At 39.4% G+C, this 25,911-nt stretch overlaps 1 long non-coding RNA gene across 1 annotated transcript; it reads right to left on the bottom strand.

Annotated features, from left to right (window-relative positions):
• Positions 1–817: 817 nt before the first annotated feature.
• LOC122755826 lies at positions 818–11,516 on the bottom strand. The gene is made up of 3 exons (XR_006356413.1): positions 11,421–11,516; positions 10,848–10,885; positions 818–1,138 (listed from the first exon to the last, which is right to left on the bottom strand). It is a non-coding gene; the product is annotated as an uncharacterized LOC122755826 (long non-coding RNA).
• Positions 11,517–25,911: the final 14,395 nt, after the last annotated feature.

The following is a 25,911-nucleotide window of genomic DNA, read 5'->3' as shown; positions in this document are numbered from 1 at the left end:
CCTATTCACAGATTGTAAAGGTTAGGAAACTGGGAGTGACCTATTCAAAAGTTGTAAAGGAAATATGAGGTAGTGTGTATAATTCATTGCCCATGTAGGTCTGAAATTTCTCCATCCATTAAATGGGATTATAGGACAGCAAGACATTGTTTAGGTAAAGGATCAGTCAGCCAGCCAGCTCTTTACACCTTCTAAGGGAGTTAGGGGAGAGAGAAGAGTGAGGGGAGAGAGAAGAATGAGGGGAGAGAGAAGAGTGAGGGCAGAGAGAGATGAGGGAAAAGTTGAAGGCGGAAGGAGTGGGAAGGGAGAAATCAGGGAGGAGAGAAAGGGGAGAAGAGAGAATGAGTGCTCGTTCTTCCTCTTGTACCTCTTTGAGAGTACTGTAGCCAGGGGCAGCTGGGTGGCACAGTGGATGGAGCACCAGCCCTGGAGTCAGGAGGACCTGAGTTCAAATCTAACCTCAGACACTTGACACTTACTAGCTGTGTGACCCTGGGCAAGTCACTTAACCCCAATTGCCTCACAAAAAACAAAAAAAGAGAGTACTGTAGCCAGCAGGGAGTTTCTTCTCCATTCCTCCTCCCTCCCCTATTGGCAATGTTATTTGTAATAGAGCAACTAGAAAACTCTGATCTATGGAGAGGAACAGACCAAAAACACCAGGAAGAGTTAATAGACTAACAGAACATGTACTCTTTATTGTTCACTTGTTTCAGTCCTATCTGATTCTTCATGACCCCATATGGGGTTTTCTTGGCACAGATACTGGAAAAGTTTGTCATTTTCCTTCTCCAGCTCATTTTACAGATGAGGAAATTGAGGCAAACAGGGTTAAGCGACTCGCCCAAGGTCGCAGAGCTAGTGTCTGAAGCCAGATTTGAACTCAGGAAGATGAGTCCTCCTCTCTAGGAGGAGCAGAATGAAGAAACCAAGAGGAAAGACCTTATGATGCCAGAGGCGCTGATTACATTAACTATATGTATTCCCTTCTTGTGTGCCTCTCCATTTGGGAGATTTCTGTGTTGTCCATTGTACTGATTCCAGGTAGATTTGTGGAGAAATGTGCTTCAGGTCTATGGAGATGCTTCACTATGTCAGTAAATGTCTTCACTTTCAGCAAATTATGTCTTCTGTCTGACTAGAAAAAAGATAAACACACTCTTTGGCATTGGTGAGGTATAATTTTAGGAACACAAAACTACAGAATATCTTAAACCTGGATTAGTCACCCTCTGGAAGACCCAATCCGATTGGGTCTTCCAGGGAATGACTAATCCAGGTTTAAGATATTCTGTAGTTAATGTGGAGATGTTTTCCATGACTACTCATGTATAACTTAGATTGAATTGCTTGAGTTCTTGGGGGTGGGGAGTGGGAAGGGGGAAAGGAAGAGAAGTTGGAACACAAAGTTTTAAAAAATGGATGTCAAAATTTGTTTTTACATGTAATTTGGAAAATAAAATTCTAAAAAAGAAAGAATAGGCATATGGAAAAATAGTAAAACATGTTGGGAAGACATGGTAAGATCTAATTCAATTCGACGATCCAAGAAACACTTATCGAATACCTACTATGTGCAATGCTCCATGTTGGGTACTAAGAGTATAAAAGTGAGAAAATGAAACAGTTACAGCCTCCAAAAGGTTTAAATTCAAAATGAAATGAGAGTTGTGGAAAACCTGTCAATGATACAGAAACATCACACCTATAGAGCATGACAAGTTACTGATTTGGGAGTCATTTTAGAATCAGGTGTCTAGATGGAGCCAGACGACTGATGCCTTAGGGGAAAAAAAAAAAAAAAAGATGGCAATTAATATCAAAGATGGCCTCTTTCCATTTGGACTCTGCACTGGACATCTTCCATCACAATGCTCCTATATTTGGTGAGTATACATTTCCCTGTTTTATGCCTCACATGTATTCTGTGTACTTCTCAAGCAAAAGAAAGATGCGGGGGCAGTTAGGTGGTGTAGTGGACAAAACACCGGCCCTGGATTCAGGAAGACCTGAGTTCAAATCCAGCCTCAGACACTTGACACTTACTAGCTGTGTGACCCTGGGCAAGTCACTTAATCCTCGTTGCCTCACCCCCCCAAAAAAAATGTGTCCTGCTGAAGGATATAATTGGGGGGGGGGGTGCTGTATTTTTCTCATTTCTTTTGTTGATAACAGTAAGGTCTGAGATTTTCTCCTAGCCTCTGGTACTGCTGACTTTTAAAGATAACTTAAGGAACTGATCCCTCTAAGCCCTCTTAATATTATCTCTAACACACACCTCACTTGTGAATTCTTGGTTTGCTCCCACTGATCTTATCTGTCTTTTTCATGAGTCTCCTATCTACTTTAATCAATCAATCAATCAATATGAATTCATTAATACCTACTGGGTACACCAGGACAGGCACTTGGGATACGAAGATATAAATGAAAAGACTTTCCGCTCTCGGGATCTCACTTTGAAATTCATAACTGGAAAATTCTCCTAAAACTCTTTGTTGGCTAAAACTTTTGGTGGGTCAGATGGGTATTGCCTAACTATGTTGTGGATAGCAAAAATTTGGATTTTATTTTTATCACCATGAGATAGAGGTACTGTTGTTTGCAGATAACATTGCACTGATTATAACAATACACACAACATTGCGGCAAGCCTACCAAAGAAGATCCTGAATCACTCAAAAACAGCATGTGTATTATATGAATTGTTATGGACTTTCAGTCAACAAGAATTTATCAAACACTTAATAGAACCAAGTGCTATGCTAAACACTGGAGAAGCAAAGAAAAAACATTGTTTCTGCCCTCAAGGAGGTCACTTTCTAATGGGGAAAACAGCATGCAAACTACTGAGTATATACAAGACATATACAGTGTAAATGGAAGGTAACCTCAGAGGGAAAGCACCTTGGGTTTGGGGGTTTGGGGGAGAGGGCACCTAGAAATGTTCTGTGATAGGATTTGAAGTCAGTCTTAAATGAAGCCAGAAAGGAGAGATAAGGAAGGAGATCATTCCAGGAATGGAAAACAGCCAGTAGAAAGGTCCAGAGTTCGCTTACTAGCTGTGTGACCCTGGGCAAGTCACTTAACCCTCATTGCCCTGCCAAAAAAAAATAAACACATAAATAGATAGATAGATAAACAAATAAATAAATAAACAGGAAGGTCCAGAGTTGGAAATGGGCATGCCCTATTCAAGGAACAGCAAGAAAGCCCATGTTGCTGGATCATAAAATATATAAAGGGAAATAAAGTATAAGGAGACTGGAAAGTTAAAAGAGGGTCTGGGTTATTAAGTACTTAGTGCCAGACACTGTGTAAAGGACTAAGGATACAAATCTGATCTAAGATACTTCCTAGCTCTAGGACCCAGGAAAGCCATTTGATCTGTTTGCCTCAGTTTCCTCATCTATAAAAAAGGATAATAATAGCATCTACTTCCCAGGATTAGAAGGATTAAATGAGATCATATTTGTAAGTGTTTAGCACAGTGTCTGGTACATAGCCACATAAATATCAGCTATTATTATTTCAAAATCCTTCTTTTGCCATGAAGGAATAGTTTCAGTTGCACTGTCAGAATAACTCATGTTGGGATGAAGGCCATTTTCTCTTGTTTTGGGGGGTTTTGTTTTCCTTATTCGTTTAATTGTAGCTACCTCTCATTTCAGCCTTTCCATTCATTTCTCTTTTTCAATAGGAAATCCTGTCTCCTCCAGATTAGTGCTTTTTTTTAGGGGGGGGGCAATGAGGGTTAAGTGACTTGCCCAGGGTCACACGGCTAGTAAGTGTCAAGTATCTGAGGTCACATTTGAACTCAGGTCCTCCTGAATCCAAGGCTGGTGCTTTATCCACTGCACCACCTAGCTGCTCCCTAGATTAGTGTTTTAACATATGATTTTCCTTCCTGTGTTGCTTAAAGGGTTCTCTCTTTGTTTCTGAAGCATTTGAGTTTGATGAGTATATCTCTATGTAAGTTAAATTTGGTGTTCCTTTCTGACAATGAAACACACTGTAACCAGCTATACTTTGAGGTGGAGGGGGGGTAATTCAGATTCTTTTTTCTTTGTATTTGGGGGAGACCAATAATTCTCAAGTTGCCTTATAGAGCTCTGTCCTCTTGCCCTCATTTAGTTATAAGGACCTTCTTCCAGTTACAGTACTATTTTTTAAAATTATATTTTGTTACATGTTCTGTCTCTTCTGCATTTGTCTTCTACCTGGGCTATTTAATTCTTCATAAAATTTTCAAATTCATTGAGATTTTCCACAAACTCTTCCAAGTTTTCAAATCTCTTTTTTCTGTTTTTTGTTTGTTTGTTTTGTTTTGTTTTTGTTTTTGACAATGAGGGTTAAGTGACTTGCCCAGGGTCACACAGCTAGTGTCAAGTGTCTGAGGCCAAATTTGAACTCAGGTACTCCTGAATCCAGGGCCAGTGCTCTATCCACTGCGCCACCTAGCTGCCCCCAGACCATTTTCTTAAGGAGGTTCCATAGTCATAGGCATGTGCCAGCTAGCTGCCCCCCTATTCTTTCACTAATATGATTTCCATTTTATGGAGTCAAGATTTTTGTCTTATTTCTCTCGTTGAATTTATTAGCTATTCTGAAGGTTCTTGTGGTAGATTCTATTTCACTTCTTGGCTCCTTGTTATTGTTAATTCCTTCTGAAGACATATTTTAGCTTCGTTTTATACCTCTAATATTTATTCATTGTATTAAATATTCCTTATATCTCTTATATCTTTCATCTTTTTTTTCATTTTTCTACATGTTGATTTTTCCTAGGAAAATTTTTCTTCTTTCCTCTTTTTTTGATTATTATTTTATTTACTTTATTTCATACATTTGTTTCTGTTTTGAAGTGAGGAGAAAAAAAAACTTGAAATAGTCACAATGACCTCCTTGGCTTTCGTGCTGAAACTCCTACAATTATCTCATACTACAACCTTTCACATACTCTGTTTAGTCAAATTCTACTACTCTCTTCCAAATCCCACTCTAACCCTGCCTTCTCACATTTTTATCATTCTACTCTTAAAAAGGACTCCCCACGAATTTCTTCTTTTCTTTCCTGGCTCAGCTCAAGTACAACCTCCTCTATGACAGGAAGACTTCTCTAACGCTGTCCTAACTTACCAATGCAGCTGAAATTGATTTCCCCACTTTCAATTTTTTCATAGAACTTGCTTGAAATTCTCTTTTGCACTTATTTCATTCTACCTTCTATCATACTTATTTGTGTACATGCCTTCCCCATACGCATGCCTATGACTATGGAACCTCCTTAAGAAAATGGTCTGGGGGCAGCTAGGTGGCGCAGTGGATAGAACACTGGCCCTGGAGTCAGGAGTACCTGAGTTCAAATCCGGCCTCAGACACTTGACACTTACTAGCTGTGTGACCCTGGGCAAGTCACTTAACCCCAATTGCCTCACTAAAAAAGAAAGAAAGAAAATGGTCTGTATCTTATCTGTTGATGTCTAGCATTGTGCCTTGCATATAATAAGCTCTTTAAAGTGTTTGGGGGGCAGGGGGAAGAATAAATTAATTCTGGGGACTTTAGGGAAAAAAAGAAGCATAAGAAATTATTCATGGTCTTTGGAAGCTTATAGCCTAGCCAAGAAGATAACATACCTATAGAAAAAAAATTGGATGATAATGCAAAACTGTATATATTTTACATGTCAAAAGAATGATACAGAAACAATAAGTGCTATAATATTTCAGAAAAGAAATGCTGTAAACATAAATCATCATGAAGCCTTTATGGAAAAGGTGGGATCTGGCTTTCATCTTGAAGTACAGATAAAAGTTGAGGAGAAGGAGAGGACATTTTGGTGATAAGAATGTGGAAATAGAAAGGGAGAAAAATTATAAACAGGACAGTGAATAGAAGGTTCATATTGAGGAACTGTAGGGAACAAGATTTGAAAAGTATGTCGGGGGCAGCTGGGTGGCACAGTGGATAGAGCACTGGCCCTGGAGTCAGGAGGACCTGAGTTCAAATCCGGCCTCAGACACTTGACACTTACTAGCTGTGTGACCCTGGGCAAGTCACTTACCCCAATTGCCTCACAAAAAGAAAGAAAGAAAGAAAAGTATGTCAGAATCAAATTACGGAGAGCCTTGAATGCCATGCTAAGATGTCTGAGCATCATCCTGTAGGCAATGTGGACAAATAGCTTGCTTGCCATTCATCAAATTCACCTTATACCTTCCTGTCTCTGTTTTGCTTCATGACATTCCCTCTAACTAGAGTACTCTACCCATTTCCCTGCATCACCTGCTAATTGTCAAAATCCAACCATCATTCAAGGACCTAGTTCAAATAACACCTCCTCCATGAAGGCTTCCTTGATCACCCCAGACTGGAGTGATGTCAACCTTCATGGAAACTTTGTACTGTTTATCACATACTACCTTTAGTTATTGTAATGCCTCCCCTAGAATAGTCTGGACATACATAGACACTTGGGCTCCAGAGGCCTTTCTGTTTACCTCTTGAGGCAAGGATATATCACCTGATTTTGGACTGCGATGGACCTAAAAGGAGACTCTGAGAAAGCAAAGAGAAGAGAAAACGCAGAGGAGAAGGGAAGGTGGTGGGGCTTTCCCTCAGATACTTAGAACACACTGTCAGGAGCAACAGTAGTGATATTGGCACTAATCCTCCTCAAACCAACACCTCTTCCTGATTCATCGGCCAGGTGGATGCTAAAGGGGACTTATGGAAGTGTATGGGACAGTTATTTATTTTGATTTTTGTCACAGGCACTCCGATGGCTAGAGTACTGAAGGGAAAAAAAACACGCAGACATGGTGGATCAAGCTGTCCTTACCCTCCCCCTCTCCTTTGCCTTATTGCCAATGGGTGGGACTGGCAGCCATTTCTTTTTTTTTTTTTTTTGAATAGAATTTTATTTTCCAATGGCAGCCATTTCTAATCCTGTTCTTTTCTTCTAATAAAGACTGCATCTGACTGATCTAATCTTTTTTCTCATAAACTTCTGTGTTTGTCCTGTTCTTTACATTTCCTTCTGTCCCATTGTTTATGATGTGATGTTATAGGACTGCTCTGGGAGTCACACAAAAGAGAATGACTTTTCCTAGTACAGAGTAGGATCCCAGCCCCCCCCCCCAACCCCATTGTTAGATTTTTCTCTCTCAAACTGGTGACGTAGGTAGCTGAGTGGCCCAATGGCTAGAGCACTGAATCTGGAGGCAGGAAAACCTTGATCTCAGACACTTATTAGCTGTGTGACTATGGGCAAATCATTTAACCTCTGTTTGCCTCAGTTTCCTTAACTGTAAAATGGGCCTAATAATAACAACCTATCTTCCAGGATTGTTATGAGGACTGAATGAGATAATGTTTGTAAAGTGCTTAGCATAGTATCTGACACATAGTAGATATTAAATAAACATGAGCAGTTATCATTGTTATGATGTTTTATTATACTGTACTGCCAAAATCAGAATTACTACAAACTTGAAACTCTTAATTCTGCCCCATCAAACCATGAGCTAGCTTATCATAAGGACCCCTTGGATTATATTACAGTTATTTTTCTAGGTCATAACTTCTCAACTAGACTGAATTCTTTAAAGTCAGAAACTTCATCACATACATTTCAGTGTCCCACTTGTTATTCAGCACAGTGCTCTGCACATGGTAGACACTCAGATATTTGATGGTTACATGTATGTTTTTGAACAGGAGACTGACTTGATGAAAGCCATGTTTTAGGAAGATCAATCAGACTGAAAGGACAGGGGAAGAAAAGAGAAACTAGAATTAGGAAGGCCAGTTAAGCGGCTGTAGCAATAATCCAGGAATGAGGTATTAAAGGCCTGAACTAGAGTTTTAAAATAAGGATAATATGTATCAACACTGCCATCTCTTCAAGAGGAAGATGAAGCACAAAGAATGATGCTGTCCACCTTTTTTCTGCTTTGTTGGCCAATGATTTAACACAAGACCTATGAGTAAGTTTATATTGTGAAACTGAATGACCTCAATTATGTTTTGGAAAAGAAAATGACTTAGCACAAAGTTGCCCTTTTCAAATTGTGGTTACCTCATTGGACAACTTAGTATTGGCCATGTGTTTAAGTTAAAATGTGACTGTCTTCAAGTAAAGATAATTTTAAGATTCTAAATTTAGCCTACCATTTTTGTGGTTGTTTTCATTTTCAAATCTGTGATATCAGTCATCTTTCTCCCAAAATTTTTTCTAAATAAGGGCAGAGTAAATGCCACTTCAATTTTTAAAAAGACACGCACAACTAACATTTAATAAGAATCTAGTAAGTACAAAGCACTGTTCTACAAGAAACACAAAGTGTAGGTCACAGATAAAGCAAAGATAGATAAAACAGTCTTCCCCTCATGGAGTTTACATTCTAATAGGGGCATGAGATATAAACATAGATAATGATAATACAAAATAATATGATCAACGTATGAAAGAGAGGCAAGAGTTGGAGTCAAGAATGCAATCGAAGACATGAATCATGCGGAAAGACTTGAGCTGGTTGTAAAACAAAAGCTAGGAGTAGTTAATGAGCAGCCCATGTACTTCACTTTTACCCTTGCAATGCCAAGAGAAAGAGTAGAAGCTCACAATCACTATAGGTGGACCCTTTGTGACAAATTTACGGGAGAATATGCACAAGTCATACAGGGTGAGTAGTCATGAACAGGTTATAACTTATGTCATGGGCTCACAGGATCTTACTTATTTACTAGAAGAAAGGAACTTATGGGTCATCCTGACCAGAAGTTTCAACTTCTACCCTAAACCCCCAAGGGCTTAACCAGATTAAAATGCCATTGGAAAATGTTTAACAAAATAAATAAAAATACAACATAAATAAATGTTCATTTGTGGTTTTCTAAGTCAAAAATGCCACAGACAGGGTTCCATTTCTATTTGCGTCTAACATCACTGATTTAGAGCAATTCCTCATTTTACAAATGAGAATACTGAGGCAAAAAAGTTTAAACGATTTGCCCAAAATCATACATGTAGAAAATTCAGGATTTGAACCCAAATCCACATATACTACAGTATTCCAGATACACTACAGTTCTTTTTATCCATTGAACCACAAAAAGGGAACATCCACCTGGATGAAATCGCAGATCTAGAGTACTTGAGATTGTTTTCTCCATCAGTGAGTCTAATAATACAAATTGCTACCATATGGAAGTCTTTGAGATCTGTTTATACACGTTTTAAAAGGTTTGGAACCACTGAACTGGAAGATCTGTTTCATAGAAAGAGTTGAATTAGGGAGGGAGGGAGGGAGGGAGGGAGGGGGAGAGGGAGAGAGAGAGAGAGAGAGAGAGAGAGAGAGAGAGAGAGAGAGAGAGAACTGAGTAAGAATGAGTGAGAGGAAGCAAGTGTGCAAGTAAGGCCAAAGAATTGAGATTTCTAGAGGATGATAAGGGAGTCTTAGGCCTGAAGCTTAGGAGACCAGATAAAGAAATAAGGATACAATTTCCTCAAAGGCCATGTCCAGAAAATCTGGGGTAAAACTCCCAATCTGAAGCAAAAGGAGAAAGAAATGATCAGGGATGGGGTACAGAAAAGAAGTCAGAGCCAGAGGTCAAGACCCTGAAAAGGTAGGAAGTCATATTGCCTTGCCAACATAGAAAGCAAGAGTTGATCAAAAATCAGAGATGAGGCTTGAATGAAATGGTCTCGGTCAGGACAGAAGAGTTAGCTAAGAAAGAATAAGGCCCAGTTTCCAAGAATTGGTATGTATCTACAATAACTTCTATAACTTCTAATCTTTTCCTTGCAACTTTATGTTGTCATTCCCCTATATACATTTCTCTTTTGTGTAAAACGCGATATTTAAAAGACATGGACAATGTAAGAGAGGCTTACATTTTAACAAGGATTAAACACTTTAGCAGAAAATCAAATTCCTACAGTTTGGGGGAATAAGTAGAGTGTGGGGCAGGGGTCAAGGGAGCCTTGCCAAAGCCCTTGAAACCATATTCTTAGGGAAATAATATTTTTAAAGTATGTATGGAAAGGACTTAGCATTACCAAACTTCCAACTATATTATAAAGCAACAGTGATCAAAACCATTTGGCACCAGATAAGAAAACAGAAAAGTAGGTGAATGGGACAGATTAGATAAATAAGAAATATAAGTGATCAAAAACAGTAGCCCAGTTTTAGATAAATCCAAAAACACAAATCACTTAGGGGAGGATTCCCATTTTGAGATGAGCTGCTGGAAAGCAATTTGGCAGAATTACCTTACATCATATACCACAATAAGTTCAAAATGGATATATGACCTGAATATAAAATGTCATATTATTTTTTAAAAATTAGAGGAGAATGAGATGAGGTACCTTTCATAATTATGGCTAGGGGAACTATTCTTAAATCAACAAGGGAAGGAGATCATAAGATATAAAATAGACAATTTTGACTTGATAGAATTTTAAAAATTTTGTACAAATAAAATCAATGAAGACCAATAAAAGTCTGATAACCAAAACATAAGGAAATGGACCCAAATATATCACACTCAGAGCCATAAAGGAATGGTCAAAGAACATTAAGTTTTAAAAAAAACCTATAAGCTATATACTAACTCATGAAAATATGCTCAAAATTACTAATAACCAAAGGAATGCAGATCAATATGACTGAGAATTTTACTTAATACCATGAAAATTAGCAACAATGACAAAGGATGAGAACAGTCAATGCTGGAGAAACTTGGGATGATGGGGACACCAATATACAACTAATGAAACTGTGAATAACTTTTCTGGTCACCTATTTGGAATATCTAAGAAAAATGGCTAACTTACCTCTCTCTTTGTCCCAGCATACCAAGCACAAACAATCCCTAAGGAAATCAAAGATAGAAACAAAAGTCTGGTATATGCCCAGACATTCATAACACCATTCTTAGTTATAACAAAGCATCATGAAAACAAAGTGGATATCAATCAGCTAAAAATAGCTAAATAAGTGATAGCATATGAATATAAAATATTACTATGCAGCAAGAAAGCATGAATATGAGGAACTCAGAGAAGCAAATGAAGATTTGCATGAACCAATGCAGAGAGAAATAAGCAGAACCAAGAAAATAACCTATCTTCCACCTATTTGAGGAATTCCCAGAACCCAGGCAGAGGAGAGGAGACAGAGGGACAGAGAGAAAGAGAGGAATTACCTTGGATTAGATAACACATGTGTTAAGCACTTACTGACAGCTCTCACTTTACATAAGTGGATCTACATAAAGTGATTTTTACATAATGAGAATTTGGCCCTACCCACCCACTTCACTTAGGCTATATAATAAAGGCATACAAAATAATACCTTTACACAAGTTATAAAATGTGCTAAAATGAAGTCATATCAAATACCATACCATGAAAATAAACAGAATTAAGAAAAGTAAATCTGGAGATAAAATATGCACAGTATTGTAAAGTTCACATAGGTGTGCAGTGTGTTGCCCCTTCACCACCCTCTGCACCCAGCCTTTATCACTGGTAGTTGGCTGGGAAACTTTGTTTCACAAAGCCATCAAGAGCTGTTTGGACAGTGGCTCTCTTTTCCTCCTATATCTGATGAAAGCAAGAGTATTATCCTCAACTGGTCTTTGAACTTTGAAAAATGTTGAAGTATTTGGATCCATCTTTGCAATGCAAGATAAAAACCCAAATGATGAAATGCTCCTGCTGACCAGTTCATTGTGAACCTTTTTCATTCTGCCTGGGGTATTAAAGCCTCCCTTTCTTTGCAGCTAGCAGCTCACTCAGATCCTCATTCAACTGTTCTTCTCTATGAGACTCAGTCAACTCCTCCATATCTTTCCCATCCACTCCTAGATCCAATTCTTGGGCTAATTTTACAGTCTTGTTACTCATTTCTTCAAGCATTTCATCTTTGTCAAATTCATGAAACTTGGGAAGGAACTGGGGGCATACTTTTTTTCTAAACTCTATACATATTTCTGTTACATCTTTCCATGCCTTTCAGAATAATTTATATAAAGTCAAATTTGTGTAATGCAAATTTACATAAAGAAGAAGGATTTATACTTACTTCTAGGCATTGTGCTATGTAATGAGGATATAAATAAAAGCAAGCAAAGTAGTCCCTACCCTCAAAGAGCTTACATTTTAAGGTGGGGAGAAGGAGGGAAAATACAATACCAAAGAGAATATCGAAGGGTGGCAGCTTGTCATAGCATGATGTGAGATCTCTGGGAAGTGGCATGGAGACCTGGACCCTAGCAAGACATAGTGAAAGCTCACCTTTCAAAGATGGGTAAGCCTAGGACAGAATCCAAGGTTGCAATAGGAGAGAGATAAAAGATGATTGTCAGAATGTAGACAGCATCTGAGGAGATGGCTAGGAATTGATGAGAGCTGCAAATAGGGCAGAGCCCACAGGGGAAAAGGCTATGCCCGACTGGGCACTACAAAGGGCCCAATGAGAGCTAGAAGTCCAAACCTTTCACAAGCTCAATATTCAAAGGAGTTAAATGGATTAAATGACTGCGTAGGAAAGAGTGGGAAAGAACTGATAAATATAAGCCAATGAAACCAAGAGGTGAGGAGGGAGAACAGAGCAGACATTTATTTCTAAATGTAACCTGTTTTCTCCTCCTAGCCTTCTTTCTCTTACCTTAAGGTACATAAAACTCACTCTTTCAATAGGAAATAGGAATACAGCCTGGGTTTGTGATTTCACTAGCACAGGAAATCACAGATGCATAAACTCCATCTATCCACACAGGTTGGTACCTTCTGAGCAACTTATAGCCTTAGAGGGTTGCCTAGTTCACTAAGGGGTTAAATTACTTGCCCAGGGTCACACAGACAATAAATAGGTGTCTGAGGTGGGACTTGAACCCATCTCTTCCTGATTCTGAAGCCAGTTCTGTTTTCTCTACACCGTACTGCCTCTCCCTCCTTTCAGTACTAATTATATAAATTGCAATTTTCAGCTCTCTGGTCATACTAGCAAGACTCACCATGGTTAAACTAGGCTTGCTGTAACCATTCGATACTACAAATATTTGTCAAGCTTTTAGAACCGTGTCAGGTTCTGAGGTTACACAGGCAAAAACAAAACAAGCTGGGACTTCCAGAATCTCTACATCCTATAAATATTCAGGAACTTTCCATGGAATGAGGAAATAGTAACATTTGAGTTTTAAGGATATTCCCTCCTAACACAAAGAACATTGACACAAAGACACTCAAAGTAAACTGATGAAACGTTACCAAACTCAGGCACCTAATTTAAGGAATATTTTCCTCCAAGACAGAAAACAGGTAAAACATTGGCAAGGAAATTCTTCCATAAAAAAGGCTGTTTTAAAAAGTGAAAGAGAGGGAAGCTAAGTGGAGCAGTGGATAAAGCACTGGCCCTGGAGTCAGGAGGACCTGAGTTCAAATCTGGCCTCAGACACTTGACACTAACTAGCTGTGTGACCTTGGGCAAGTCACTTAACCCTCATTGCCCTGCCCCCCCAAAAAAAGTGGAAGAGAAAAAAAAGGAAGGTTCACCCTTCTGATAGATGCAATATCTGCTTCTAAAAAAAAAACAGGATGAGAAACCTGTGGAAGGGTGTTGTAATTTTTCAAATCCTGTGTAACATAATTTGCAGTTGAGGAATCACAAAATGATTGTTTATTCAATTTGTTATTTGTTCTACTTGGGAAACTCTCTCTCATGAACTAATCGATTTTTCCTAGTTCATAGATCACTCTCTCAATTTCGTCATTCTTTCCATCCTTTGCCTTCATATTCCTAGGCTTTCTAAGTTTACTCTGGTGTCTCCATAGTACTCCTGGGAGTTGTGAGTCTGTCCCTGCTATAGGCTTACTTTTCTACTCTTTATGCCTACATCCTTCACATGTCCCACCTATCAAAGTCAAAATCTCTCACATGCTCTTTCTATCCCTCAAAGAATTGCCTCAAGACAAGGGAGTGATACCATAGTGTAGAGGAGAGAGTACTGGGCTTTGAATCAGGAGGGCTTCAGTTTGAATTCCTCTTTAGGACTTTTAGCTATGGGAATCTGGGTAAGTCACTTAAAACTCTGGGCCTCAGTTTTTGTTTTTGTTTTTTCTGTAAAATGAAACAGTTGTATTCAGTGACCTTTCAACTTCTAAATTTATGATGATGCCTATAGGACCTGTATGATGCATCTTTAGCATCTTCTCTGGTGTCTGAGTGGGGAAAAACTGGTCCTATCATAGCTCTTTGTCCTCAGGCCCTTTTTTCTCTATCGTAGAGAGAATTAATAATAACAATTATTATAAATAATATTTATAGATCATGTTAAATTCTGCAAACTGCTTTACAAAGACTGTCTCATTTCTTCCTCACAACCCACAACAACTGGGAGGTATTATTATGCTCATTTTACTGATGAGGGAACCAAAGCCAGAGAGGTTAAGTGACTTGACCAGAATCATATAGGTAGTCTGAGGTGGAATTCAAACTCAGATCTTCCTGATCCCAGGTCCAGTGCTGTATCAACTCTACCACCTCGCAGCTTCAATCAATTCATCAATCAACAAACATTTATAAAACATTGACTCTTAGACAGCTGTGTGGTAAAGAAGCCAGAGCACTGGAACTGGAGTTAGAGAGACATGAATTCAAATTTAGCTTCAGGTACTTGGCTGTGTGACCCTGAACAAGTCACAACTCCTTTCTGCCTCAGTTTCCTCATCTGAAAAGTGGAAACTTAGGGTGTTGGTGAGAATTAAGTGTGATAATGTTTATAAAGTGCTTTGCAAACCTTAAAGGGCTACATAAAGGCTAGATAATGATTTTTTTGTGCCAGGTACTATGCTAGGTTCTAAGGATACACAGACAAAAATTAATAATAATGCCTCCATGAAGGGTGTTGAACTTCACATAGGAAATGCGGTTTATCATATCCATCATATGAATATTATGTATTTATTTTATATAAATATGTTTATTATATCACATATAATATCTATTATAGAAACTCTATAACATCTGTTACTGAAAATATTTTTAAGATGTTTTGAGTCTTCAATATTAAAATGCTTATGGGATTTATATTTTCTTTTCTCAATCACTAGATACCATTCCTAACATCAGTTCTTCTAGAAAAAATGAGCTCATCACAAATAAGCAATCTGAGAATAAACAAAGGCATTTTGTCAGGTAGTAGCTCTTCACCGAAGTGCAGATATTTCCCCTAGAGTCACAGAGTATGTGAGCAATTTAAAAAAAAAAAAAGAAAATTTGCATCTCTTGTGAAAAGAATGAGCTCCCTACTGGTACAAGTGTTCTAGCCAAGTGGGATGACCACCTGTAGAGGGCACTCCTCTACGGTGGAAGGTTGGACTAGAATCCATCCAAGGCCTCTTCTAGCATTATGTCTCTCAACTTTTCATTCTTGAACTCTCTTGGGGATGACCCCTTACAGAGCTGGATAGTTTTTATGCAGAGGCAAAGGAGAGGGAAACCAGTGACTATGGTTTCACTAGTTCCAGAAAGTCTCTTCCATCACCTGCCCCTCAAAGGAACCCTCCCCCATCTGATGATTGGGTGTTTTCTAAAACTTCTTTCACAATGGAGACAAGGCCTTTCCTTCCAAAATCTACAAGATAGATCACAAAAGGGAAAGGCAACAATGTATTAATATATTTGCACCGAAGCCTAAATGACCACTTATTCAATTGCTTCCCTAACCCTTCTGCATCCCCAATACGGTGGCAGAACAGTTCATCCATGGAAATGTGTTATACTAATTTGTGAAGCAGTCTCTCTTTTAGTTTCTTACTTTTACAACCAGCCACAGCCTCCTGGAGCACTGACTTCCAAATAGCAGCAGTTTGGGAAGTACAGTTGACTTCTCTTGGGACCTAGAGGAGAAAGGTTCTGGTCACATTGAGTAGTTAGTTGTTCCTTTTGGGGAGGACCAATGACATTACAGGGTGATGTCTTAATGTGTTCATTGAATTTAAGGAAGGCAGAGTTGTACAAAGTTGTCATCCTCACTCTCAATTCCAAAGTCATCAAAGTCCAATGGCAAGACAAAGTCAAGATGATTGGCGATGGCCTGGGATGCAATGGATGACCTTAGCATCTTTAATGATCCCTCCCTCCTCCCCTCCCTCTTTCCCTCCTTTACTATTTTCCTCTTTTCTTCCTTTCTTCCTTCCTTCTCTTTCCTTCCCTCCTTCCTTCTCTTTCCTTTCTTTCCTTCACTCCTTCCCTTCCTCTTTCCTTCTCTTTCCTTCCTTCCTTCCCTCCCTCCTTCCTAAGTTACTACTGATTTAAAAACTGAAGATCAAAGTAATTCCATATCTAACCAAATTAACTCATTCCCCACATCTCTACCAATCCCACTACTCCATTCCCTTCATTAATTTGGCTCTATAGTTGACAAAATACACTCAGGAGGATATGGATGTGGTCATTATTCCTTCATCTCTGCTATCTACCTCAGTTGCACCCATAACTCTCAATGAAAGCAATCCCTATATCTCATCACTTTGCAAAACTAATTCTCATTTAATTCTCTTAAAATTGTACTTGCTGAAAGTGTGCTTACCTAATGAGTCCACAATGAGCTCACTTATAGGTTTCTGGGAGCATAGCCTAAATCAATCAATCAATCAATCAACATTTATTAATCACTTACTATGTGCTAAGCACTGTACTAAGGGCTGGGGATAAAAATTAAAAGTGAAAAAAAATTACTGCCCTCAAGAAGTTTACCTTCTAAGGGCTGAGAGTGAAGAGACCCAACGTACATACATTGATACGTAAAGGATTCATAGAGAGATGAGGTAACTTTAATGAGCAAGGCATTGGGAGCTGAGGGGAACTGCAGAATATAGACTTTAAGCTGGGTCTTAGAGAAAGCTAGGGATCCTCAGAGGCAGTGGGTGAGAATAGAGAAAGCATTCCGGGGATGAATGATGGCCAGTACACAGGTATGGAGGTAGAAGATGGGATGGAGGCCAGAATGGTGAGTGTAGGGAAGTAATATGTAAGAAGACTGGAAAGATGGGGCAGGAGGGGAACCAGGTTTCGAAAGGTTTTAAATGTTAAACAGAAGAAATTATGTTTGATCTTAGAGTCACTGGAGTTTACTGAGTAGAGAAGGAAATGACATGGTCAAATATTCAATTTAGGAAAATTATTTTGAAAGCTAATATAGTGCTGGGCCTGGAATCATGAAGACCTGAGTTCAAATCTGGCCTCAGACACTTACTAACTCTGTGACCCTGGGCAGGTCACTTAATTACTGCCTACTTCAGTTTCCTCAACTGTAATATGGAGATAATAGCAGCACCTATCTCACAGGATTATTGTAAGGATCAAATGAGATAATATTTACAAGGCATTTCACATAATGTTTAGCACATAATAGGTATTTAATAAATGTTTCTTTTATCTCTTCCTTCTTTTCTTCCTCCCTTTTCTTATTCCCTTTCTTCTTTCCTTCCTTCTCTCCCTCCTTCCCTTTTCTTTTTCCTTCTCTTCCTCCCTACTTCCCTCCTCTCCTTCTGGACAGATTGGAGTAGAAAGAGACTTGAGGCCAAGAGACCAACTACTGCAATAGTTTAGACAAGAAGTGTTGAGGACCATAATTAGGGTGGTGGTTGTGTGAGTGGAGAGGAAGGTATGGATAATGAGATGCTATAGAGACAGAAATCACAAAATTTGGCTATTAATTGAACATGTGGGCTGAGTGAGTCACAAGCCATGGATGACCATGAGGTTTTGAACTTTGGTGACCAGAAAAATGGTGGTTCCCTTGATAAAACAAACAACAATAACATTGACATTCAGAAAAGGAGTAGGTTTGAGGTGACAGATAACAAGACCTGTGGTGTGGAACATTATTAAGGCATCCATGCCTCCTCCTCCTGTGTGATTGTCTATTCCTTTTACCAATGAGAAAGCACAAGTTGCTTCAAGAGCTCAATCTGTGAGGATATCAGAACAGGGAAGTGTCACCAGAGCTTCATGAGATGCCCTTCATCATTGCTGCCTTGATCCCTGCTATGAATTATCTTTTTTTTTTTTTTTAGTGAGGCAATTGGGGTTAAGTGACTTACCCAGGGTCACACAGCTAGTAAGTGTTAAATGTCTGAGGCTGGCTTTGAACTCAGGCCCTCCTGACTCCAGGGCCGGTGCTCTATCCACTGCACCACCTACCTGCCCCTGCTATGAATTATCTAAGTCAGGAATTAGAGATATCATTAATCAGGGAGCACCACTATGGCAATTTGCCATTAGAGCTTTCTTTTTAAAAAAAATCCATTTTTGTTGGCACGTATCTCCAGAACTTTTCTGCCTCAGCATTAAGCAAGTGCTATTCCACTCTTCCTCTCAGGGATGATGGTAGAGACTGGGGGGGAAAGATGAGAACCATAAGCCAAGTCCTGAAGTCACATGGAAGTGGGCAGATAAACGTCATGAGAATTGGGCATTTCAAGCTGGTACCAGCTGATGTTTGCTCTTTGGCAAAACAAATATCTGTTTCTCAGAAAAGGAGGTACATGAAAAGTTTCTTAAAGGTTATTTGACAGTTCTTACAAAATAATATTTTAGAGGAGTTGCATATGTCAGAGACACAGGATTCAAATTTCCATCTAGGGGCATCCAGCTCTTAAAATAAAAAGAGAAAAGTACTTGGACACAGAACAATTTAAGTTGTTTGCTGGACACTAGCAAGGTCATTGAATTATTTAAAGACCTTGCACTTTGTTTCAGTTTCTATACATACAAATATACACACATATAATTTTATTTTTCCCCAGTTGCATGTAAAAACAATTTTTAACATTCTTTTTCTTTTTTCCCTCCTTCCTCTTCCCCTCCCTGAGACAGTAAACAACATGATACAGATTATACATGTTTTGCTTCAGTTTCTTAATTGTGATTGCTGTGCCATGGCCTTTTGAACTTAATTTTTCGAATTCTTTATTAGGCGAAAAATGCCTACCAATCAAAACCAAACAGCTCATGAACAATCAATCTCTTACAGCAAGAATATCTGTGGTATATCACAAGTTTAATTTTAGCTATGAGGAAAGGGTTTGGATTGCTTGCTAACACATGTGGCGTACAATGGTTGTCTGGCCCTGAGCAAGGCACTTTCAGTGTCTTACAGTATAAGACTACAAGCGGTAGAGAAGGTGCCAACCTGCATTGGTAGATGGAAACTCCTTATTGGAGGTTACCAAGAAAATTACAGGTCCAGTTCTGAAAGTATTTTTGAGAAGTAGCTTGACTGGACTCAGTAAGAAACTCTTACTAAGTCAATAAGACTTGAGCCCAAGGCCAATCTCAGACACACACTAGCTGTGTGACCCTGGCAAATCACTTAGTTTCTCATTATCCTGAACTGTTCCCTAATACCAGAAGTCACAGGAGAACTATTGATCTGTATAGGTAGAAAGAGTTTTTCATGGCTGAAGTTCCTTACACCTCTGAAACCACAGGTCCTAACAATTTTTTTAAAAGCATAGCGTAGGGGGGCAGCTAGCTGGTGCAGTGGATAAAGCACCAACCTGGATTCAGGAGGAATTGAGTTCAAATCCAACCTCAGATACAACACTTACTAGCTATGTGACCCTAGGCAAGTCACTTAACCCTAATTGCCCCATAAAAAAATAAATAAATAATAAAGGCATAGGATGTTATTGCACCCAGAAACCAGATACCATTCATTGAGTGTCTTTTCTACTTTTATTATTCAGTCATTTCAGTCCTGTACAACTCTTTGTGATCCCATTTGGGGTTTACTTGGGATTTCCTTCTTCAGTTTATTTTGCAGATGAAAAAACTAAGGCAAACAAGGTTAAATGACTTGCCCAGGGTAATACAGCTAGTAAGTATATGAGGCTGTATCTAAACTCAAGTCTTCCTGACTCCAGAACTGGCGCTCTATCCACTGCACCACCTAGTTGCCCTTATTCTTCCTATATAGGGCTAAGTTCCCTTCTCCCTTTCTCAATTTCCCATCTTTTTCAGGCAATAAGATAGAATCAAGGTATAGTAGAAAAAAAGACCTAGAGGCAGGAGGCAAATCTGCCTCGAAATCCTAGCTCTGACCTTTACAAGATCTTTGGCGACTTTGGTCAAATCACTTAACCACTCTTGTTGTGTCATCTGTAAAAACGGAACTGATGATGCTTGAACTAGCTACCTTATGGTGTGGCTGTGAGGAAATATGTTCGAAGATTCAGAGAGATTATCAGCATGAAGTTAGCTGGAGCTTCTGCCCCCTACTGAGGAAGAGGTTCCCGCTTTGGTTACCAGCTCTTGATACCAATATTCGGGGAAACCTTCAATCATTGAGTCCATTTTCATTCCACAGTTTTCCCATGACACTGAAGCTGGATTTGAACAAATGGTTAGTCACATTGGGCTCTTCAAAAGCAGGCAAGGCAGTGACTCCTCTTGGAATTTGCCACCCAGCAAATGCCATGGCAAATGAAATGTCATGAGTGAGAAACAGAGAGAAAGCCAGTTTAATGGTATTACAGAGTATGGTAGGAGGAATGACATCCAATGAGGCTGGAAGGATTGGTTGGGTTTGGGTTATAAAGGGCTTTAAAAACTAAACAGATGAGTTTGTGTTTCACCTTAAAGGTAATAAGAAGCCACTGGCATCGACTGAATAGGGGAGCAACATAATCAAATCTGTGCCTAAAGAAAATGACTGGCAGCTTTGTTGTAGGATGAACTGAAGTGCTGAGAGACTCCAGACATGGAGACCAATTAAAGGAGGCCATTACAATCATCTAGGCTAGAAGCAATAAAAGCCTCCCAGCTGTGTGAGTGGAGAAGCATTGGATACCAGACATTTTGAAGGTAGAGATGGCAAGATGCAGCAACAGATTGGCTTAAACAGGGTCAGGAAGAATAAGGATTCCCGACGATGCCAGGGTAATATATCTGTTTGCTAGCAAAATACCTGCCCCATCTCTCATCCAGGAAGCCTGAGATTTGGAACCACAGTGCCGTCATTATAATAACAGGAGGTAGGGGCAGGTACCTGGCACAGTGGATAGAGCACTGGCCCTGGAGTCAGGAGTACCTGAGTTCAAATCCGGCCTCAGACACTTAACACTTACTAGCTGTGTGACCCTGGGCAAGTCACTTAACCCCAACTGCCTCACCAAAAAATAATAATAATAATAATAATAATAATAAGAGGCTGCATAAATATGTGCTCCCTCCAGCTTGTCTCATGCCTGACTTCTTGCCTTCTCTCCCCGCCCCCCAATCTCTGCATGGCTTCCAGAGAAGAATTTCCATGGGCCACATCTAGGCTACATTAGCATAATTCTTCCTGTTTTGCCAAATATTGCATGCCCCACGGTTAGAAGGCCACAAAAACACTTATATACATTACATCAACAGTTCAAGACCTCTCTTCCCCTGCTCCCATTCAAAGTTCCTAGCAGGGTTCCTTTCCTTTCTCTCACTAAGCAAAGATATTGTGAGTTCCCATGTAAGTGACATAACAGATGGATATCTGTAAAGGAAGCCCATGCTACTTGAGTTTGAGTTTGTTGGCCGAGGGACTCTCCCTTTTTGGTGATGTTAGGAAACAGTGTTGAATCACTTGAGCCTTTAAGCCCTTCATCCCAAACCTGACTGGATAAAGTGAATTATTTATTCTACTTATTCAGAACAGTTGGTCATAACCTATGCTCGGCTAAACATTATTTGAAAACTAGGCTTTAAAATAACATGTACTTGCTTTCTTCAAGATATTTACGGAAAACAAACTTTGTGTATTTATAGCAAGAGGGAAATGTCACCTGCCCTGGCTGGGCTTTAACTACGTCAATGGGATTTAGCACGAGATAGCAAACAGTCTTTCAAACCCCAGAAACTAGATGGAATAAAAGAGGAGGTAAAAAGGTCTTATAAGGTTTATTCTGATGGTATAGATGAAGAAATATGATGATGATTGATTCTGGGGGGTTACAGCTTCTGGGAGATAAACATCATTAATGGACCCCACAGCTATTCCATGGCCAGGAAATGGGAACCAGTGAAGTCCTAGGAAAGCAAACCAGAAGAATTCCAAAGAAATGTGAGCGTTATAGGCCTCTGATAAAGGCCAGAGCATGTGGACCCTAGTCAACAATCAGCCAACAATCAAGATGAGTTTCTTTTCCATGTTATTCAAATCTAGGAGATGAAATTTACTTTATCTTGGAAGACTCATAAACAAGCCTCAAGAGAAAGAATCTGGAAGGATGGCCACACTCAGCTCCTGTTTATTTCTCATGTTACCTGGAAGTCTGAAGGGCATTTGAAAGGAGAGGTGGCGGCCCCACCAGGTACTGTTCTTACCTGGGGTTGCTGTGTAAAGGAATTCTGTCCTATGTGTACCAGACATAGCCAAGCAGCCCCTCTCCCTGTGTCTGCATAAATAGTATCATATATTTATAGCCAGAGGGGATTTTAGAGGCCATCAAATTCTCCTCCTTACCTCATTTTATAGTTGAGGAAACCGAGGTCTAGAGGGGTGGTTGGCAACTGTCAGGTCTTCTTGACTCTATGTCCTACACAATCCACCGCTCCACAAGGCATCTTTTCTCTAAGTAGCTTACCAAACTGTAAGCCATCTGGGGGCAAGGAATTTATTTACCTTGTCATCCAATGGGTTGCCCAGAGTAGGCACTTAAATGTTGTTGAATTCAGTAAAGTCAATTCAACAGATGTTTGTTAAACACCTAAAAGTATGAGATGCTGTCTTGGTCAGTGGGAACATAAAAGCAAAAACCAATCCCTACCTGCCCTCCAGGAGTTCATATTCTACTGAACAGATGAATGAACAAATGGAGTGTTTAGTGTACGGTGTATAAGTATAAATTTTGTTGTTCCTAGACCCTGGACACCTACAAGTAGTAGGAAAAGAAGGTAGCTAAACTAATTTAATAATCTAATAAACTAATAATAATAATAATCTACTAAATTAATCTACACTCAAAAACATCAGAATTAGAAAAGAAGGGAATATTTACAGGTTCTCGTGAGGTGTAGAAACCCAGCATTATAATGCTGGGAAGGGAAAGAAGCAATTTTGTGGAGAATTTTTGCCCTAAATTTTCCCTCACTTCCATCGCCTTACTGACGCCGTGATGTATTAGGCCTGGAGGGGGCTTTAGAGATTACCCAATCCAATTCCCTCATTTTACATATGAGGAAACTGAAGTGCAGGGAATTTAAGTACCTAGCCCAGAGTCACACAGAATATTGTACAAGAGGCAGTTCTTGAACCCAGGTCCTTGGATTCTATAGCCAGTGCTCTTTCTAATGCACCACACTGCCTCTGTATTGATGATGGTGTTGGCATTCCTTAGGTAACTTCTCTTTCCTTATGACAGACAGAAGAAGTAACTAGTCATTCTAAGATATAGAGAGGGGGTCAATAAACCATTAGCAAAGCTGGAGTTGAAATTTGATTCCTCTGACCCTTGCAGAGACCTGTGATGATATGATATTAAAATGCCCACATGACAAGGAACAATGTGTCCCGGCAACCCCTTCATGGCTTGAAAGTTTCATCTCCTGAGTGGTGTGTTTTCTACAATCTTCACTCTCCTCACAACACTGACACTAAAGGAAAGATTTGCTGCCACTATCTTTAAACTGTTGCTTCCTTGTTCCCTTCCGATGCTAAACTGCACAATTACTAAGGATACTCTGTATTGAAGGGAAAGCCTTAAATTGTCTCAGTCAAAAGGGGAAGAAGCAAATGGGTTAAATCTGTTGACATTTGCAGTGACGCAGAACCAGGAGGGAATCAAGCCAATGAGATATTATCTTCATGGCACAGTATTTGGTTGCTGCAGACAACACCACCAGACATAAATGTGAAATACAGCCTAAGGAGAACCACTTGACATGTGAACTTGGGGAAAGCCTCTGGTGGGGGCCTTTCACAATAATCTCCCATAGGTCTCCAGGTGACCAGTATAAATAAGCACCTTGGTGTAGTCCAGAAAAGACTAAAATGCTTAATTAACTCCCTTAGAGAAACTCTACTTGTGCACAGAACCACAAACTACTCCTCACATCTTGCTTTAATGATGCTTACTTACTTCAAGCTCCCTCATGACATCTGTGTGAAACATTTAAAATCCAAACCCCAAACTAACTGTAATCACTCTGGTTTGGGTTTGCCTTCCTTTGGGAGCCTGTGCAAGGCAGCCCCCTTGGCTGAAATGCTCCCTCTCCATTTAACCTACAGGTGGACAAAACCTGTATTTATGTATTTTGCAACATAAAGCAGGAAATATTGTGCAACTCATAAACAACATAGGCTCTCAATCCAGGTCTGGTTTAACTTAAAAACAAAAACCAGAGGAGGTGAGACAATGTATCCTCAGAGGGCCTACAGGAAGGATTTGTTTTTAGTGTGCTGTGATGTCAGCACAAGCTACATGCCGCACCACTGAGACAAGACACTTTCTTCCTACATGTGTGTCTGGCACTGATCCAGGATAGCACTTAGCAGGCTCTAATTTTCCTAATTAGGAAATAAATGACTGAAGGTCAGATTCCCACCAACAGACACTGACACATCAATTATTTCAGCCAAAATATTTGTCTTTTTTTAATGAAGAATATCTGTCTTTCCTAGATTCAAGAGGGTGTTATTCTGGGTGGTATTTTTGTGGGGGAGGGAGTCTAATTTAGGAAGGAAAAAAAATCTCCAAATAAAAGAATCTTCTAGTCTCCTTTCTAATTCAGTTTTGGTAAAATCTGACACAAAGGTTAGCAGAACCTTTGTTTCTAAAACACCCTGGATTTGGGGGGGGGGTTTGCAGGGCTAGTGTAATAGCTAGGTGTTCCCACTTAAATAAAGTTTTATTAAAACTAATGAAATATAGATATTCTTGGTCTCTTCTGCTGAATCTTCATCCACATTCCACCCACTAAATGTGAGTGTACTGCAAGTTCTGTGGTGGGACCTCTTCTCTTTTTCCTCTCCATTTTCTTTTTCTTTCTTTCTCTCTCTCTCTCTCTCTCTCTCTCTCTCTCTCTCTCTCTCTCTCTCTCTCTCTCTCTCCTCCCTCTCTCTCTCTCTCTCTCTCAATTTCATCATTTTACATGAGTTTAATTACCAACTCTATCTAGATGACTCCCATATCTATGTATCTACTGTTCATCTTACTCCCAAGATCTAGTCCCAAGATTCCCTAGATACGGACATTTTGAACTGGGTATTTTTTTTAAATCATAAAAGTATTTTATTATTTTCTAGTTACATGTAGAGATAGTTTTCAACATTTGTTTTTATAAGATTTCTAGTTTCAAATTTTTCTCCCTCCCTCCCCTCACTTGTCCCTCCCCAAGACAGCAAGCAATCCGATACAGGTTATATATGTACAATCACATTAAACATATTTCTGCATTAGTCATGCTGTGAAAGAAGAATCAGAGCAAAAAAGAAAAACCTCAAAAAACAAAAAAAACAAAAAAAATAGAAATAATATGGTTCAAGTTGCATCTAGATGCCACAGTTCTTTTTTTCTGGATTTGGAGAACATTTTCCATCATGAGTCCTTTGGAACTATCTTGGACCATTGTATTGCTAAGAAGAGTCAAGTCTATCACAGTTGATCAACACACAATGTTGTTGATATTGTGTACAATGTTCTCCTGGTTCTGCTCCTCTCACTCAGCATCAGTTGAACTGGGTATTAAAAGGCATCTCAAACTCAATATATCTAAAACAGATTTCATTATCTCTCCTCAGAAACCCACCCCTCTTCTGAACTTACCCATTACTGTCAAAGACACCACCATCTTCCTTCATCATCCAGGTTCACAGCTTTGAAGTTATGCCAGACCCCTAAGTCTCATTC

The sequence above is a fragment of the Dromiciops gliroides genome, chromosome 4 (genome assembly GCF_019393635.1).
Source record: "Dromiciops gliroides isolate mDroGli1 chromosome 4, mDroGli1.pri, whole genome shotgun sequence".
In the NCBI taxonomy this organism is placed as follows: Eukaryota; Metazoa; Chordata; class Mammalia; order Microbiotheria; family Microbiotheriidae; genus Dromiciops; species Dromiciops gliroides.
Note: the sequence above shows the minus strand (reverse complement) of the source record. Positions and strands in the feature narration are given on the sequence as shown.